This window comes from Sceloporus undulatus, chromosome 4 (genome assembly GCF_019175285.1).
Source record: "Sceloporus undulatus isolate JIND9_A2432 ecotype Alabama chromosome 4, SceUnd_v1.1, whole genome shotgun sequence".
NCBI lineage: Eukaryota > Metazoa > Chordata > Lepidosauria > Squamata > Phrynosomatidae > Sceloporus > Sceloporus undulatus.
In genome coordinates, this window is record NC_056525.1 from 169506245 (window position 1) to 169526589 (window position 20345).

The window sequence follows — 20345 nt, forward strand, 5'->3', positions numbered from 1 at the left end:
GAGCTTAAAAAAACTGAAATGTTATAGAAAATGTAATGGGAAAACGAAACAGGGTCCATTTAATTGGCCACGATCACTCCCATTTTAATTAGATACACTGAATCTCTGTTTAAGTTATAGTGATTATTTCTCACTTCATAGCAATGGATACTAAGATGTGCAAATTTTAAGCAAATGCCTGTTCTCTAGTTGTATTTTTTTTTAGTGACGCATTTTTCCTAGTAATGTGTACAAGCATATTATAGTGATCAGTAATATCTGTGATAGAATCAAAGGATCAGAGATTCAAAGAGCACAAGTTTGAGAAGCCTGAAGAAAGCTCCATAGCTTGTTTTTCCTTCTTTAGGAGCTGCTCCCTTTAACTTATTATGAAACAAGCTGTTGTTGTTGTTGTTATGTGCCTTCAAGTCATTTCAGTTTATGATGGCCCTAAGGTGAACCTATCACAGGATTTTGTGGGGCTAAGGATGTGTGACTCATCCAAGATCACATCATAGAGGGTTTCCATGGGTGAGCAGAGAATCAAACCCTGATCGCCAGAGTTGTAGTCTGATGCTTTAAGCATTACATCACCCTGGGTCTCAATTTGTAGGTAGCAATGTGCAAACTTTTCATGGGCAGGATACAAACCGCCGCTTTGCGGCGGTCCCCCGCCGGCGCCATTTGCTCCGCGCCGGAGCCGCAGCAGCCAAACCGCGCGGCTCCCGCGCGGAGGAAAAAAGAAGCTCCATTTCGGAGCTTCTTTCCGCGGCGCACTGATGACGTCGCGAGGCGCCGCTGGCGCATTTGTGACGTCATAGGCACCGTGACACGTCGGGACACTATGCGTCCAGTACGTAAAGATGGCGGCGCCCATGTGGAAGGGGCGCCGCCATCTTGTACGTATTGTATACGTACTAGGGTTAGGGGGGGTGCGGAAGCACCGCCCCTTCCTAACCCTAGTACGTATACAATACGTACTATATGGCGGTTTGTATCCCGCCCTTGTTTTAGTGATCATACTTTCTAATGCTCTATGTGTGCAAACAGTGATTTGTTGCAGTGGTTGTATTTTAAACACAACTGAGAGAAAAAAAACAATATTCGGCTCAGGGATATAGAAAAAGGTCTTGGGACCATAATATTTTAGTTGAACCAGAAAGATTTTGTGAGGCTTAACCCCCATCCTGAGACAAAAAAGCACAAAAATCTCCACCTTTGATATTTTTTCAAAAACACAACCCTTATATCTCATTAATGATTTCTATTAGGAGCAAAGGAAATTGGACTCTTAGTATTTTGACACTTCTAGTAAAATGGGGATTTTTATAGTGAGAGCATGTTGAAACAGGCCTGAGGAATTACAGTCCTAATGCCATATGTGTGATCTTAAGTAGAATTTGGGAAATGGGTAAGATTCCCGACTGTTGAAATGTTTTATCAAGACAAACATTTAAGAGACTGATATTTAAACACAACTGGAAATAGGAAAATACAAACAACAATTAACCACTGCATATCTCTGAAATTAAATAGCCTCGGGGTGAGAGTATGCATGCCAGAGAAAACGGTGGTAGTGGGGAATTTCACAAGTATAGCCAAGGACCAATTCTTGTGTTATATATTTGGATGCAGATGTATTAATTTAATTACCCATGCACATGGTCTACTGATACAAGGTGTCAAGCGTATGAAGGAGTGGCTCAGCCTGTGTTGTAGATAATACATGCTCACACCTACATATTCTGTCACTTAGAAGCAAACTCCACATAGAAGTATTAGAAAATACTGTATAATTTGGATCAGCAGGCCCATGGTTCAAGCACCATTTCAGAAAGTGGGATTTTGTACCCCCACCTTCCCTCTCAGTCTTTCAGATCTTGCATGGTAATTACTTAGGACCAGGGGCAATAAAATGTATTTCATTTATTTATTGTTTGCTTGTTTCTGTCAGCTGTAGGTTGGGTCATTCTTTGGTGAGCTGAGAATGCTGTTTAGGAGGTGCTCTAACTCACGCTAAGGTTGTCTCTTCTTTTCCTGTAGTAGTTGTTGTGTGCCTTCATGTCATTTGGAACTTGTAGTGATCCTATCACAGGGTTTTCTTTATGAGATTTGTTCAGAGTGGGTTTGCCATTGCTTTCTTCAGGGGGTAAGAGGGTGTGATTTGCCCAAGGTTACCCAGTGGGATTCTGGAGCTAAACGGAGATTCAAATTCCTGGTTCTCCTAACCCAACATTCAAACTGATGTACCATACTGGCACTTGCTATATGGCGACATGCTGAAGAATGATGCCTTGGGAGGGATGGGGCTAAGAGGCAGCCAGTCACAGAAGGTGATGGAAGAGACTGAGATGAAAAATAATTTAGTTGGATTCAACAGTGTCAACGGAAGTAGCTACTGAGTCATGTCAAGTGCCTAAAATACAGAAGCTGATTTGTATCACATGAGTGTAACACCCTCTTTCTCAACATTGATCACATAAGTGAACTGACTGTGTAAAATATTAAATGGTCAAGTCAACCAGTGAATTGTCTCTTAATTATCTATGTTGGAGAAAAGTATTTTGACACATATGTTCAACCCTCCACACCTTTTGGATCATACCTAACTTGCCAAATATTTCAAGAGTTGGCAGTAGTGTCTATAGTGGAAAAATTCACCGTGGGGTATACTGTGGCTGAAATTTCATTAGACTGAGGGTAATTGGGCACTCATTTTGACTAATGAGAACTATGTCAGACCCAAAGCATTATCCATTACATGCTAATTTTCACCTGTGCTTTCTTCATAACCCAGACTGTAGCAATGTTAAATTCAGAATTATGAGCCATTCCCACTAAAGTGTGCTGAGGGAGCCTATGACTGAGGTGCAAAGAAAAGAATAAGGTTGTTGGCTGCAAATGCTGATAATGACAGAAATACTTACACATATTGACTTTATTGGGCCAATGACCTGAGCCAAAACGTGCAAGAAGCTTTAAATGAGAAATAAAGAACAGAAGATGAAGGAATAGTAGTGAAGCCATGGGCAATAACTTGCCTGCAACTTTGAAAAATGGTATCTCCTTATATGAACCTGCAAGCATCTTAAGATCTTCAGGGGAAGGCTTTCTTTAGGTCTCACCATTGTCACAGGCAGGTTTGGTGAAGATGCAGGAGAGAGCTTTCTCAGTAGCTGCTCCTTCTCTCAGGAACTCCCTTCCATGGGGGACTAGACTTGGCCCTCTCTCTACTCTTCTTTCACTAGCAGGCAAAGGCATTCTTGTTCAAGCAGGTTTTTAATAACCAATTGTTTGCAAGGACCCTTCTTATTGGGGCGGGTGTGTAAATTCAACTAAAATATTATGGTCCCAAGTCCTTTTTTCTACATCCTTATGAGTTCCTGAACCTAATATGGGGTTTTTGTGTGTTTTTATAGGATTTTATATTGTTTGATTTATTATTTTTAAATTGTAACTTTTTAACTGTGTTTCAATATTATTTGTATATTAATTGCTATTGTTGAAAACCTAATTGCTTACTTTTCCCAAAAATTTCAATGTCTGAGTAGTAGTAGTAGTAGTCATAGTAGGAAAAGTAAAGCAAAATAACTAGCAAGACAAAAGGGATCTGATATCCTTAATAACCCCAGAGGAAGAGATTTGTGCTCATTGGTGCTCATGGCTTTGTCAGCTATTTCAGAAATGGAACTTTCAGCCATTGTTGGATTGCTATCCTCAGAGACCTGCTTTTCTTTGTGCCAGTTGATTTCACATCATTCTGATTTGTTTCACATCATTCTGATTTGTTTTCTCCTTTTGTGTGATGTTTCAGTATAAGGGTGTGCAAGTTCAAAACTCCGGAAAGTTACTTTTTTGGCTATGCTGCTTGAGTGACTCTGGGAGTTGTAGTCCAAAAAAACGACGTTTCCAATTTCTCTGACAGGGTGTGTATACATGAATGGATGTACATACTCAATCAGCCAATGGTCAGATTGCAATGCTTGCTCTGTCAGAGTGAATAAGAAAGCCTGAACCCAAAAGCTGCTGAAGATGGATGCTTGAAAGGCAAATAGAAGCATTATATCTCCTTCTGTGAGACACAGACACGTGCTCAGCTTCTGATGAATCAAGTCCAATGCAACTATATAGTAGCTATATATTAGGCACCCACTTGGTAACAGGCTAGTCAAGTGTATTTGTGCTGGTGATGTGTATAGAAAGAAAGTGTACAGAAGTGTACAGAAAGAAAAATAAGTCCTCATTTTTCTTTCTGTAATAGCTTACTACCTTTGATCCATTCTTGGATAGATTCATTCTGTAATATGGTCTTCCCCTGAGACTTTTTTTAAAAAAACTATAGCTCCCACCAACCCTCCAGTTCATAGGCCATCGGTACTTGTTCCAGCCATATATGAATATTACATAGCTGGTATGGTAGGATGCTACAGCTCCAGAATTTCTGTGGATAGCACTATCATAAAGGGCACAGACCTTCAGTAGAGAACAGGGGTTCCTGGGAAATTTATTTGGATGGATTCCACAGTGAACGCCAAATACTTTAAGTGATTCCAGTTTTTCTTGATAGCAACAGTCAGGAATTATCTTCTCTCAAGAGCTATTTGAAATAACAAACTGGTGGTAGGCCAGTATTTCATAAACCATCTGAAACAGTGTATGCGATGTCTACCATGTCAGCAGGAAAGTCAATCTACACTATGTTGCAGCCCACACTTCACAGAGCTATCCAAAGTGCTGAACCTACCTCCAAAGCAGGTAGTAAAACAGGTACAGAAATAGATACCCAAATACTGTAAGTACAAAAACTCAGATAGCTCCTTTAATGTTCAGAATAAAACCCAGGGCATATTTATTACCCCACTAACTTTGCACTCCGCAGCTGCTATTGAAGATTTTCATACCTGGCATAAACATGGCTCAAACATTGCTGAAATGTCCTGAAAAGGTGGCGGAAGCATGCATGTCTGAACGGCAGGCACACTTCCTCCATCTTCATTCAATCGTCGCTCCCTCCTTTGTGTCCCTGAATAGTTCCTGGGGACTGGATTTCTAGAACCCAAAGCAGGCCTGTGGCAAGATAATGGTGTCCTCCAACATTTTGCTTCTGTTTCCCCAGCATCTTCCACTTTAGGCAGCTGCCTTGCTTTGCAGAGCTGGCCCACAATCCCATAAGGGTATAGGGAAATACATTGGTTGGGGAGAGTATAGGCTTTCTTTCTTTCTTTGGGTTGGCAGCTCCTGTGCCATTTGATCAGTTTGATCTGCAGCAATTAGCAGGAGATAATGTTTCACTCCTTGCTATGAAAAGCTTCTCCTGCTGGTTTCTGCATATATCACATCAACTAAAAGACACAAAGACAAGGCAAGTGGTTTGCTTGGTATTCTCTCCCTCCCCCCACTTTTTGTTGGTTTGCAGGCCACCCCACTGAGCAAATTCATAATACAGAGCTGCCCATAAAATGAAACATAACTTGCTCAATATTGTATCTGCAGCATACAGTTTTGGATTGCACTCTTATGGAACTGTTCGAGTGTACCAGATGTGATTTCCTGGCCAACAAACCAGAGAGCTATTTTGCCAAAGCATGAGATTATAAAAAGCAAGAATATAGTCAGGTATTTAGAATGATAAAAAAAAAATTCCATCTATTCATTATTTAATGGCAAGACATGATTAGGATGATGGTTTGTTTTTACCAGTCCAAATCATGACATCAAAAAGAGTTATTAATTTAAGGTACTCAAGAAGTATGCTCTCTTTTTGACAGAACAAAAGGGAACGCAATAAGGCAAACAATTTCTAACTCAAGGGTTCCTTGCTTTAAAAATGAACATTCATGTGTGGTTGAAATGGTTCTTCTCAAAGTTACTGATGTACTCCTGTAGTTTTCCAAATAAATCCTTAGGTATGTGCCACTTAAAAAAAATAGTCTGCTAATTTGCTACCCAGACATTCAACAGTTTTCGCTACCCATAAATTTAATAGCATTAAACACCTGCTGGCACTGAGTGGCAGAGCTTGCCAAAAAAGAAAGCAGGAGTATTGAGATACACTCCTAATGTGTTCCTTGCCATGCCATCATCAGAATTAAGGCTGGGACTTGATTCCCTGCACAGCAGCCGCACCCCATGCTGAGCAAGTTTCTCCGTCTGTCTGCATTAAACTCTTGAGTACTACTTGGAGCAATCCTTGCCTGCCAAGAAGTAAGACCACGGGGATGGAGGATATTCTCCAGCTGTTACTGAAACTCAAGGAGCCCTTCAACTCATTAGCTAAAATTTCTCAAAAGTGCTGGAAGGCAAAGCAATCTAATTGAGGCCAGACCCTCATGGGGTGTAAATCTCCTTAAATGCTGAAAACCATTGGGACTTGCCTGACTCAAGGTACACTTGAGAGGATTTGGCCCAGCATGCTAGGAAGAGATTAGAGGTTCTGACTTCTAGGGAAGGGCAGTGTGTTTTGATGATCTTCAAAAGGGCAGACTTTAACACCCTACGAAGTTAACGGTTGGAGAGAGTTGGCTGTAGGGCTTCTTCTCTTAAAAGTGCTTAAGCCATGGAATGAATGTTGGTATCAATTAACCATATCAGAGCAGGTGCATGAATGACTCTTAACGTAAAATGGATCTAAAAACACACACAAAAATGTAAATAAATTAAAAGCCACAGTGCTGACATTGGCCATACCCAAAACCATCAGATGTTTACCTACAAATGAAATTATTCTTCCAACATTTTCATTCTTTTTAATTGTTTATCACATAAGTAATTTCTTACTTCGGATGCTTATCAAAAGCAGAACCATTTTAAGTCTTTGACATCTAAGGGTGTATCTACATTGTAGAAATAATGCATTTTGACACCACTGTGGCTCCATCCAACAGCAGAGTGGGATCTGGAGATTTGTAAGGCACCAGAGATGGCTAAACACCTTGTAAAACTACAAATTCCAATATTCCATAGGATGGAATTACAAATTCCCACCAGTCATAAACAACATAGAGAATGGTAAGAGAAGGTAGCAGATACAGCTGAAAAATATATTTTTGCACACAAGCTACTCACCTTTGCTTTATATTTTGCATCTACCACTACTGTGTTCTTTGTAAAGAGGTTTAGTTATACCATCATAAGAGTCTTCATCTATATCTGGAAAGAATAATCCAAAGACAAGCCTCTCCTGCCTAAGTCAAGATTCAAACAAGGCAGGTTGAGAGGATCAACTCAATCTTGTCTGTCTCTTTTCATTCTCAGGAGTCTCTTTTGGTCTGTGAGTCTGTTCATCCTAAATTTCCTCAATCTAGAAATATAAAGAATATTCACAAATGTTCTCATCCTTAATGAAAGGATGTTTTAACATGTTTAACATGGCAAAACAGCATTTGAAAAAATTGCCCATGAGATTTTTTTGGGCTGTATATGAGAATAAAAGCATCAACCCTTATTTTTTTTGTCTTCCATAGAAGAACGTGGAGTCATATTTCAAGGTGTTAAAAAAGATGGTTGTTTTATTAGTTTTTTTTTAAAAAAAACCTCATGCATTTCAGCCTGTGTCTTTTAATAGTAATAGCAAGTACATTTCTATACCACTTATCAGGGCACTTAAACAATCCCTAAGTGATTTACAGTGTGTAAGCTACTTGCCCCCAACAAGCTGGGTACTCATTTTAGCAACCTATGGAAGGATGCAAGGCTGAGTCAACCCTGGAGCCCTGGGATTGAACTCACAACCTTGTGGCTGTGAATGGCTGCAGTACAGACATTTAACCACTGTGCCAACAGAGCTTTTAAGGCCTTAAAAGGATGTTTACATGCTCAGTAAATGATCTGAGAGCTCCTGGCCCAGGAATTTTTGAATTCTAGTCCTAAATAGCCCCTGAAAAAGGCCTTACACAGGCTGAAACGCATCAGGCTTTTATTACTAATAAAACAAAAATATTTTGATCCTCTTGAAATGTGACTCCAATGACCTCTGTGGTTTTCCCTGGATGCTTCCCTGTTTTTGCTTCTTTTTCTTCTTCTTCTTTTTGTCATCATCAGCAATTGCACAAGTGTGCAAAACAATGTCTTTTGCAAAAAGCCCTTTCAAATTTTTCTCCCAAAAGGTCCAAAATGTGGAAAATCATCCAAAATGTGCAAAAACTTCTCATAATCTCACCCAGTGGAGATTTGTTGTTGTTGTGTGCCTTCAAGTTATTTCTGATCTATGGTGACCCTAAGGCAAAGCTATGATAGGTTTTCTTGGCAAGAGTTGTTCAGAGGGGGGTTTGCCATAACCTTCCTCTGAGGTTGTGAATGTGTGACTTGCTTAAAGTTACCCAATAGGCTTCCATGTCTGAACTGGGATTTGAATTTTTTATATAACAAAATACATTACAATACAAACATCCTATTATTCTGTATCTAGTTATACTTTGAAATAATTCTTACCTATTCTAAACGTCTATTCCTTTTTGTTACTCAGGCTTTATACCTTCTACTACTCCTCTTATCCTCTTTCCTTTACCTTTTTTGCTTCTCCTTTCAGTCGCCTTTCTCATTCTCTTTCTTTTTGAACTTCCTTAAACTTTCACTTCAAGGAGGGAGGCATTTTCTGTGGGACCTAGAAATAAGAGGATGAGTAAGTAAACAATTCTAGAGACTTTTTTTAAAAAAAGATCAGCTTGTTTTTTTGATAGATCTTCCTGTCCTCCTCATGCTGTCTGTACTTTAATCTTCTTCTAGTTTATGAGAACTGTTTTTTATACTGGAAAGACTTCCTTTATCTGAATGCAAATTAAAACTATTATCTTTCAGTTATAGGCCAAAGATTATAAATAAGACTGATTTTACGGTTTAAAAAAGGCAGCTTCCCCCTCCTTCTCCCTCATTAACACTGCATTCAGTCTTCAGCTGAAGTATACAGCTAGTTTACCAAGTATTATTCTAAATGAAGGCCCACTTTAACAGAGGTACTTGTGAAACGGTGGGTCTGTTCTATAGTCCTTGAACTGAAACTTAAGTAGATGTGCTAAATCACACAGATATGTATCATATCACAATGTAGTCAATTGTAAAATATTATACTACAATGTAATATATTATGTATTGAGAACCAGGGTGGTGTAGTGGTTTGAGCACTGGACTAGGATTCTGGAGACTAGGGTTTGAATCCCCACTTGGCCATGGAAACTAACCTTGGACAAGTCACACTCTCTCATCCTCAGATTCGACCCCCTCTGAACAAATCCTGCTGAGAAAATCCCACGATAAGTTCATCTCAGGGTCACCATAGTCAGAAATAACTTGAAGGCACACAAGAAGAACATATATTAGATATTATTTTATTGCTTTGTACATTTGTTTGTTTTATCTGTAAGATATATCATCTTTTTTCCTGTTTATAAAAAGTCATTCAAGAAATACAAACTACAGCAACTTACTACTGAGTAACCTACTTCCATTTGTAATATCTGGTATTCCTCCATACACTTAAAAGGAATGTGGGTTAAACCTAAAAGATCAGAGTGTTGTAGGTTGGCATCCCAATATGTTCTGCTAAGTCAGAGATGGAGAACTATTCTTTTCCTCAAAGATCAGATTTCCTCAGACCAATCTATGTATAAAGGTCCAAGTCTTGATAGTGGGCCAGACTAATACCAAAGGCGTTTGTCTCTCTTTCTGACTCAAACATCATGGTTTTCCTTCCTTCTTATAATATCACCAGGAAATGTCTGATGTGTCACCATATTGTAGCCAATCACTGAAGGATATTAATGGTGCACATATCTACAGATCGCGGGGCTAATTCCTACACTGATCTTGCCTAGAGTAATGAAATAAATAAAACTTATGTTAGCTGTGACTAGTAAACCCTATTCATTTCAAGAATTTATTGTACTTGGGACTAGTGTTAGTTTCAGGATGCTGCTACACTGCAGAATTAATGCAGCTTGACACTGCTTTAACTGTCATGGCTCCATCCTATGAAGGCCTAGGATTTGTAGTTTGTGGCACTAGAATTCTCTGACAGAGAAGGCTAAACATCTCACAAAACTACAGATCTCAGAATTCCAGGACATTGAACCATGGCAGTTAGTGGTGTCAAACTGCATTAATTCTACATGCAGATACACGTGGCATAGTGACTTGTGTGTTGGCATATGGCTCTAGAGATCAGGATTCGATTCCCCGTTTGGCCATGAAACCCGCTGGTTGACCTTGACTGAGTCACAGTTTCTCAGCCTCAGGGGAAGGCAATGGCAAACTTTCTCTGAACAAATCATGCCAAGAAATTCCAGGATAGGTTTGGGTGAGGGTTGCCATAAGTCAGAAATGACTTAAAGGCACACAATAGCAGCAGCAGCAGCAGCAACAACAACAACAACGATGTAGCCTTAATCAATGTTTGCAGCCACACCATCAAGAACAAAATAAGGTACGTTTTTGGAATGTTAGATGCTAAGCCTCAGTATCTTGGGACATACACCTCTGTCCATTAGTAAACAGAATTAACATCAATTAGATATATATCTCCCTTCTTGTATTTCTGTCTGCTTCTTTTTTTCTTCTCTCTCTCTTTCTCTATTATTCATATTACTTCTACAGAGAGATTGGAAAACTTCTTGGGCTCCAGTTCCTGGACTCCATGATGGCTATGGGATTATGGATACTATATTCCCAAAATGTAACATTTCTGAACTCTATAGAATGCACAGCATTTGTGGGTGGTTTGCAAACAAAACATAATGACATCTGCACTCAAAATCCCATGCCTGCTGAGCCAGTTCCATCTCAGTCTGTGAGGCTAAATGACAGGTGCCAAAACCTTTTCATAACTTGTGGAAGGCCAATTGTAAAAGTCAACACTTCTCATAATTAAGGGATTTTCTCTCATTCCAAAAGCCCAATTAGCTTTGTCATGAGGAATGGTAATTATTTGGATTCAGAGGCGATTTTCAGTCACAGATGCTATTCCTTTGGTCTTTCCTTTTGTTATTTTACTACCTGCTGCCTACATTTGCAAACCCAGAGCTTAAAAACAACACCTCATTTGTAAGGAGATAGGTTGCAGCTCTCTCTCACACATATGCAGGAGTTACACTTCCTTTCCCCGCTGCTACAGTGCTACTGCTACTGTGTATGATTCCACCCCACCTTCATATAGTTGATTTGATTCTCCAATTATTAGTATGATTTATTTATTTTTAAAATAGGCATGGCAAGAGAATGAAGCATGATTTAGGTCCTAAAGACATGGAAAAGCCAGAGAAGTTTGAGTCTATATGAATAATACTTGCAAGTCATATTGTAGGGCAATGGGTGCATCTACACTGTCGAAATAATGGAGTTTGACACCAGTTTAAGTGTTGTCACTCCACCCTATGGAAACCCAATATTTGTAGTTTTACAAGACCTTTAGCCTTTTCTGTCAAAGAGTCCTGGTGCCTTGCAAAACTACAAATCCCAGAATTCTGTAGGATGGAGTCATCTGTGTTATTTCTACAGCACAGATATGCCCAATGAGGCCTGTCGTTTCTGTATCTTTGAATTCCAAAGGAAAACTTCTTACGATAAAACCTTTCTTTCCTTCTTAGGGTAAAATCATGCCATTTTAAAAGGGCTATTTCTTTGTGCTGTTTGACCTGTACCCAAATGATGCTCTCTGGCAGGCCTCTCACACTACACAGTTATAGTACTATCATTCCATTTTAACTGCCATGGTTCTATCCTATGGAATTCTTGGATTTACAGTTTAGGGAGGAGTATTTAGAAATCTTAGACAGAGAGCTCTAGTTCCCCACCAAAGTACAAAGCCCAGGATTCCCTAGAATGCAGCCATAACAGATAAAATGAAATCATAGTACTATAACTATCTAGTATGAAAGAGCTCCAGGTTAAGATATTACAACAGGAATAGGGGACCTCTTTCCTTCCAGATACCTCCAGCTACAACTCCCACAGTTCCTTACCGTTGTCCATATTGGATAATGATCATGGGAGCTTTTGCTAAATGCATCTCATGTAGAGATGTAAGTTTTTATTTATATTGCTATTGGCAGGTAAGAATGAATAAGCTCAATGATTGGCTGCCTGCTGCTGAAGAGTACTGAGTATTCTGCACAGTCTTCAGTCATTATTTACTGTCCAAGACATCCTTCCAGAAAATTAGTCTGTGCAGAAAACAAGATTTTTGCACAGGAAAGAGCAATTGACATAAAGGGTTAGGGTTATTGTCTATTGTGCAAAAACTATTGCTCCCTGTTGTTTTGCTCTTTCTGTGCAAGCATATACCTCTGGAAGACGTATTGACTAGAAAGAAAAGCTTACATTGATTCTGTCTCTATCTGAAGGGGATTTCTGAGTGCCAGGACACGTTTTATTACAATAGAAATGTGAATATTGATGAAGATTTCCTTTAATCTAGTGGGCCCATGTTTTAGCCATCACTGCATCACAAGGTATCACTAGCATGTAGTGTTGAGTTCTTAAGTTTTCTTTAGTTCTTCTCCCTCCAAGATGGGAAAGGAGGAGGAGGTGGTGAATTTTCTTATCTTACAACTCAGTTTCAGTAGAGTGCTTTCTCTTGTATTTGTTTACTTTTGTTGAAAGTATATGAAATCATTAGAATTACAAATTAATGGTGCTCAAGCAGAGTTTTCAAAGTGTCAAGAACTGAATAAGCAAACAGCTGTAATTTTCACCAGGTGAATAATGTTTGTTTGAGAGATATCCTCTATGCTGTATGTACGCTTGAAATCATAGAATAATATAGTTTGAAGGGGTCTAATGGGCCATGGAGTTTAACCTACTGCTCAGTGCAGGATCTCCAGCTGAAGCATCCCCAGTGGGTAACTGCCTAACCTCTTTTCTGAAGATGTCAAGAGAAGAAGACTCCACCACCTCTCTAGGCAATTGATTCTATTGCTGGACATCTTTTACTTTTGAGAAGTTCCTTCTAACATTTGGGGCTGTGCAGACCGCCCCTAAGGGATGGCCTGCAGCCGCCTTCAGCTGCGCCAGATCGGGGCTGTGACAACTGCATGCCATGGCCCCAATCTGGCTTTCCAGGGTGCTAAAAAGAGCTTCAAAAAATCCACCCTAGAAAGGGTATGATAGCCATGGCACCATGGCTTTAAGGCGCTCCTTTGGCACTGCATCATGCAGATGCAGCACCAGAGGAATGCTGAGTGCCATGTGGAGTGGCATGTGGCATCATGGTGCCCTGGGGGCAGAGTTGGAGTGTGCATCATGTGGATGTGATGCTCCAACTCCACCCCAAGGCCGGCCTTAAAGGGCCTCAGTCAAAATCTAGTCTCTTGTAACTTAAAGCCACTAGGCCTGGTCCTACCCTCTGGGGAAGCAGAGAACAGGCCTGCCCCCCTCCTCCCTATGACAGCTCTTGAGATATTTAAAGACTGTAATCATATCACCCTCAGTCTTCTCTTCACCAAGATGAACATGGGCAGCTCATTCAACCTTTTCTCATATGTTTTGTTCTCCGTATCTTATAATCCTTGTTTTCTCTCTCTGAACCCATTCCAACTTGTCTTTATCATTCTTAAAATGAGCTGCCCAGAATTGAACACAGTACTCCAGATGAGGCCTGGCCAGCACAGAATATAGTGGAACTATTGCTTCCCTGGACTTGGAAATGAGGAAGTGCAAAATCAGGCTTACTGTTGAACATAAAGAAAACAAAAATAATGACCATGGAGAATCTACACAAATTCAAACTATACAATGAGGAAATAGAAATAGTAAAAGAGTTCTCATATCTGGGATCAAATATTGATAGAAACAGGGGCTGCAGCCAAGAAATCAGAAATTAAGAATGCGGAGGGCAGCTATGAAAGATCTGAAAAGATATACAACTTAGCACAAAAGTTAGAATCACTGTATTCCCCATTACCATGTATGGATGTGAGAGCTGGACAGTTACCAAAGAAGATAGGAAGAAAATCAATTCATTTGAGATGTCATGCTGGAGAGCAGTTCTAAGGATCCTGTGGACAGCCAAAAGGACAAATAAATTGATCTTAGAGCAGATCAAGCCAGAAATCTCCCTGGAAGGAAGCCAAGATGATAAAACTTAGGCTAGTGTACTTTGGGCACATCATGAAAAGGCATTGGGAAAAAAATAATACCAGGTAAGGTAGAAGGATGTAGAAAGGGAGGAAGGCTGCATGCTAGATGGATGGATTCTATTAAAGAGATCGCAAACATGGGTTTACAGGAGCTGGGCAGAGCAGTGGAGGACAGAGATTCTTGGAGATGCCTCAACAGCAGGGTCGCCATGAATCGAGATAAATGAGAGGGCAGTTAACACACACACAGGATTCACTGTTTTTGTTGCAATGTCACACAATGTCACACATTCAATTTATCATGAACAATAACTCCAAGGTCCTTTTTGCATGTAGTACTGCTGAGCCATCCCCCATCCTGTACCTGTACATTTGGTTTTTGTAGCCTAATGTAGAATTTTGCCCATGTCTCTGTTGGATTTCAATTTATTAATTTCTGCCCAGTTTTTTTTATAAAAATCCTTTTGAATTCTGTTCCTATTTCCCAATGTGTTTGCCACCCCTCCCAGTTTTTTATCATTTGAAAACCTGACAAAGATTCTGCCTACCACATCATATTTTTCACTTGACAAAATAAATAGCTTTTCATACCTGCACTTACAGTTGGCTCTCTTATTCATGGATTCTGCATCCATGGATTTATCCATGGCTTGAAAATATTTTTAAAAATCCAAAAAGCAAACTTTGATTTTGCCATTTTATATAAGGAACACCATTTTACTACCCCGTACTATATATAAGTAGAATCTCCTTTATCCAAATTGCTTAGGACCAGAAGTGTTTTGATTTTAGACTTTTTCCTGTTTTGGGATGTTTGCATATACATAATAAGATAGGGAAATGGCACCAAAGTCTAAACCTGACATTCATTTATGTTTCATATAAACCTTATACACATGGCCTGAATGTTTTAATAATTTCAATAATTTTGTGCATGAAACAAAATCTATACACATTGAATAATCGGAAAACAAAGGTGTCATTATCTCAGCCACCATGTGAACAATTTGGGATTTCATAGTTGTGGATAAGGGAGACTCAACCTATAATGGGACTTGGGCACCTCAGATTTTGGTATCCGTGGGGGAGTGGTGGTCCTGGAACCAAACCCCAGCAGATACTAAGGGCTCACTGTATTTTCAACTCTTCCAACCCCCTTGCCTAGAGAGAAGAGTTCTAGACTCTTGTTTAAAATACGCAGAGCAGCAGTAGCAACATTACCCAGATGTCAGATTGTTTCTACATGGCTGATGGCACAACTTTTTCTCTTTCTCCTGTCCCAGTCTTCTCCCACATTGCTGACTCAGAATCATATAAGACAAAATCCCTTTGAAAGGCAAACTCCCCCTATAGCAAGTACATCAGCAATAGTAAGTACATTTCTACACCGCTTATCAGTGCACTTAAGCACTCCCTATGTGGTTTACAATGTGTAAGCTAATTGCCCCCAACAAGCTGGGTATTCATTTTAGCAACCTCAGAAGGATGCAAGGCTGAGTCGACCCAGAGCCACTGGCTGGTATTGAACTCACAACCTTGTTGTTTGTGAGTGAGCGACTGCAGTACCAGCATTTAACCACTGTGCCACCCATTTTCTAGAATGGAAAAAGAAGAGCAACAACGGGTGGGAAAGGAAGATTGACATACCTGGTGAATAAGTTCTTAAAGGATAACTGACCATTCAGAGAATTTTTTTGGGGGGGAGGGAGCAGCAGGGACCTCTATTCCAAACTTGTTGTTCAATGTGCTATGCCTCGGCTTGGTGGGCTGTTAGGCTGCTGCAATGTCAGGAAGACACTTGTGTACCTTTCAGGAGGAAAAACAATTGTGTACCTGCGAATCTACTTTCCAGATATTCATTTTAAATGGCTGCTTTCTAAGCAATATATAAAACTTCTTCTTGTACCACCACAACATAAGTGAAAATGCAAGATGAGACTGTTTCAGATATTTGTAATGAGGCTTTGTATTTTGCTAATCATTAATTGTCATATGTCTTTGCAGTAGTATACAATGGCAAATGTAACAAGACTATGAAAGCAAACACATATTTCAGTGTTTAGGGAAAGCCAGATTTCAAGACTCATGAAATATCCTAAACATTACTCCTACCATTCCAACTCAAGGTTGATCCTAGATTTCAGACATGAAATCACAATAAATGTTTCTTAAGAGACTTATAGCTGGATGAAAGGTTGTTTTCCTACAGGAAATGGGAATGAGAGGTCAAAGGTTCACTGCATTTTTAGCAACCTTTGACCCTGGAGCCAATTGCCAAACGATATCCAGACATGGGAGTAGAAATGTCTAAAAGCATAGATTTGCTTCATTTCAGTATCTTCCTTTGTTCAAACTTCAGAGGAACGGAATAAATCCAATAAGGACTGTGCCTACTAAATGTGTAATATTAACAGAGTGTTTAAGAACACTTTTCTATAATACAGATTCAACTGAATTACATAAAATTAGACATTTCAGTAATCACTGTATCTCCTTTATACAACTCACCCAAACATATTTTGATTTGAAAAACTTGGTGATTTATTTTTCAAAAGGGAACATGAAAAAATACTTGGTTTTCTAGGATTTCATGAAAAATGAGGAGGGGAGGAATTATTGGTTGCTTTCTTTATCTGCCAAAGTCAATGGGAACATTGATTTTTCAGCCAGATGTTATGAACATGGCAGTACTACCTTTCTAAGTCTCTTATCCTCTCTTCTTCTAATACCTAATGTAATGTTATATGTGATATAACATCATCACATTTTTTGCCACCACACCTCTTTCCTTTACAACCAGAAGACAATAATTTAAGATCAAGGTCTTGTGTGATGATATTCTGTCACGCTAGATTTGACAAAGAAGGAAAATAGTAAAATCACACAAAAATAGTGGCAGAAATTCTGATGTATTTCCTGGCAACTATTTCTGCCCTTAGTCTTAAGCAAGTGTCCATGAATTGTAAACACATTTGAGAAACAAACAAAATCAAAACCTCTATTCCCAAATATTGGGAAAATTACTTTTTTGAACCCCAATTCCTAGGATTCCCCCAACATGGGACATTCTTGGAACTGTGGTCCAAATAAGTTAATTTTCCAAGCCCTGTGTTTTCCTTCTGGCATCTGAAAGAAATCCTTTGAACTGGGTTTGAGCTTGCTTGCTGTATTCATCCTCAGACTGTCTACTGCACAGGACTGGTCTAAGATACTTTGCTGCTCAAGGTGAAAGGAGAAGAAGATGGCCTTATCCAATTCTGGAGCAAAAGCTGACTAGAACAGCAGCTAAAATTTAAATCGAACAGTGATATTAGAATAACATCTTTCACCTAAGGTAACAGATTAGTTGGGGGATGCAAGATGGGTTGGTGACATAGACTGGTCTACACACCTGTTGTCTAAGGCAGTCAACTTACTCTGACTAATGATAGGGCTGGTCCTGATACTGTAAACTGATGAAATAATGAGAACCCCCTCAAAGGATGTCATTGGAAAATTAGTGATGATTAAAGCTTTACATCATTGCATTTTGCCACTTTCCCATCTTGATTTTGAAGCACAACATTGGTCCTCTATTCACCTGAGAATAACCCACAGTAACCATTAGCATACAATCTATTTCCTATGTTATAGGGTTAAGCAGCTCACAATAGGAGGGCATATTCCTGTTACCCCTGTTGTGTTATTTACCTCTGAGCTTTTAAGACCACCGCATCCATTTTCTGAATGATCAGCTTCTCTTATTGGCCCTAAATTGTGCCTAATTAAAAATCTGACCCCTGCAAACTAGTCCTCTTCCTAAAGAGACAGAACATAAACAGGAAAAAAATCAGCTAATTGCTGCAAAAAACTGCATTTGTGGCACTGTAATTGGACCTCAGCGAAACAAATGAACCCACTGGGGATTCCCCTAATGAATGTTTAACTGCAAACAGTAGTCAGGCACTTAAGCAGCTCAGCTGATGGTCCCTAATGAAATCAAATAAAATCAAATCAAAGAATCTGGCATTTTCACTAACCAGATTTCTTGGTACAGAGACATGAAAAATAATACGTGCAGATGAATATGGATTGTTATGGACAAGGAAGGGGAAGCATAGGCTACCCAGTTGCTTTCTTTGTATTTCTCATGCAATTTAAAATAGCACACAATTTAAAATTCAGTGTCCAATTCCCATGGATTTCACTGTACTTGAAATTTAACACAAAGTGTTTAAATTGTAGTTGTTTTGAGGCCAAGATATTTTTACATTATTCAGTGGGGGTGGTGTGGTGTGGTGTGATGTGATGTGGTGGGAAGCAAGCAAGAAAAGTTTGTTCAAAGTCATGACACAGCTACATGTTATACAGTCGGCTCTCCTTATTGGCAGAGGTTTGGTTCTGGACCCCCCGCCACAGAAATTAAAAATCATGGAACCTCAAATCCATTAACATTAATGAATGTCACATCCATGTGCACACTTATGTTAATGTGGCCATGTGCATGCACTACCATTGACAATAATAGGGCGCGAACATCCACAGATGATCCAATCTGTGGATGGCTAGACTCTGATATGAAGGGCCAACTGTACAAAGAAAGCAAGATGTATTCATAATACAGTGGTGCCTCGGGTTACGAAATTAATTCGTTCCGCCATTCCCTTCGTAACGCGAAAATTTCGTAACCCGAAATAGCTTTCCGTTAGCGCTGGAAGCCTATAGCATTTGAATTTCGCGCCGAAATGAATTTCGTAACCCAAAAAATATTTCGTAACCCGAAACAGTTTTTGCCAATCCAACTTTTTCGTATCCCGGAAATTTCGTAACCCGCGCATTTCGTATCCCGAGGTACCACTGTAATTAGCATCATATACGAAACCCAGAGGTCTAAATCCAACTGTTAGTCCCTACTAGAGCAAATCCAATGAATCAATGTAAATTTGGAAAGTCAGTGCTTTTGTATGTTCTAAGCTGATTCAGTGGGTTCATTCATAATCAAAGTTCCAAATGGGTCTATTCAAATTGGGACTAACAGTCGGATTCAAACCATAGGTGCTTTAGACCATTATTTCCTAATCTCAATTTGCAAATAGTATACAAGTTAACAGACCTGAAACAGATGATAAATAGATACACTGATGTACTTTAACATTTTACATTGTGCTCAATGCTGGAAACCTAGTGATATGAAAAAGTTGTGAAAGGAACATAAGTCAGAAGCAGGAGTATCATTAGAGGGCTTGTGGGGGGTGGGTGGGCATGGGAGCATGGATCACATCAAGTGACACCACTGCTCCCTAAACATCTGAATTTTGACAGAAATGGGCTCTGGTGTTTGCTTGCATCCCTATAAAACTCCGAAGAGATGATGTGAGTGGGGTGAGGCTCAGTGAAAAGATATACCCCAGGTTTTTACAAATTAAATTTTAAATTTTAATTTTCCGTTTTCAATGTAAATAATTTTTATTCTTAAAAAAATCAAATCACATCTTACCAAATTTTCACTTTAATCATACGAAACTATGTACATGTAAATACATTTAGGCTGTGTGTATGATATTGTAATTTAAATATATAATTTTGATTTTGCTAGTGTTTTTGTCACAATGATTACTATTACATTCAGTGATATATGGGAATTACAATTTATGAATAACATTAGTACAAAAACATTATGAAGGATTCTGTATGGTGTAGTATGAGAGGAGATCACACCATGAGTTACTGCAGTGGGTGATGCCAACCATGTTGATACCACTGGTTATAAGCAGAGTAGATACTCTGGGAATGGAAAGTCCCAGACCCAGTCTTTGCAATCTTCAGTTAAACCATGGATGAAGAACAAGTTGCTTTGCATTTTTTGCTGGATTCTAAGTCTTGACAGCCATAGCCAACATATTCAATGGTCAGGGAGGCCACAACTTGTAGTTTTCAGGCCCTACAAGGAAGCCATTTAAAAACTGGGTAACAGGTAATGAGAAAGACCTCTGGTTGAGATCCTGGAGAACACACTGTGTTAGAACACACAGTGCTGGACTAGATGGACATGACATAAGGCCACCTCTAAATCTATTGGGGTATTTCAAAGTTTGAAGAGCCAAACATTGCATTCACATTCCATACTAAATGGTAACACAGATGGGATCCCATGTTACACCTAAGAGGGATTTGACACTAGAAATAGCATTTTTATATTGAGCCCTCTGCCGTAATGTGTGGGATCGCTTACAGAGATACTGTAGAAATGCTTTTTTAAAAAAAATAAAAAATAGTGGTGTATGGAATTAATTACATAATTTGGTCAATAAGTCACATTCA

At 39.3% G+C, this 20345-nt stretch overlaps 1 long non-coding RNA gene across 4 annotated transcripts in view; it reads right to left on the minus strand.

Annotated features, from left to right (window-relative positions):
* Positions 1-8396: 8396 nt before the first annotated feature.
* Positions 8397-20345, minus strand: part of LOC121927617 — a 43179-nt gene continuing 31230 nt past the window's right edge. For 3 of the 4 annotated variants that reach the window (XR_006103282.1, XR_006103281.1, XR_006103284.1), the window contains exons 4-6: positions 15693-15851; positions 9156-9263; positions 8397-8581 (exon numbers count right to left, since the gene is read on the minus strand). This is a non-coding gene — a long non-coding RNA (uncharacterized LOC121927617). The remainder of the gene's footprint in view (positions 8582-9155; positions 9264-15692; positions 15852-20345) is intronic. The other variant, XR_006103283.1, reaches the window with a different exon arrangement.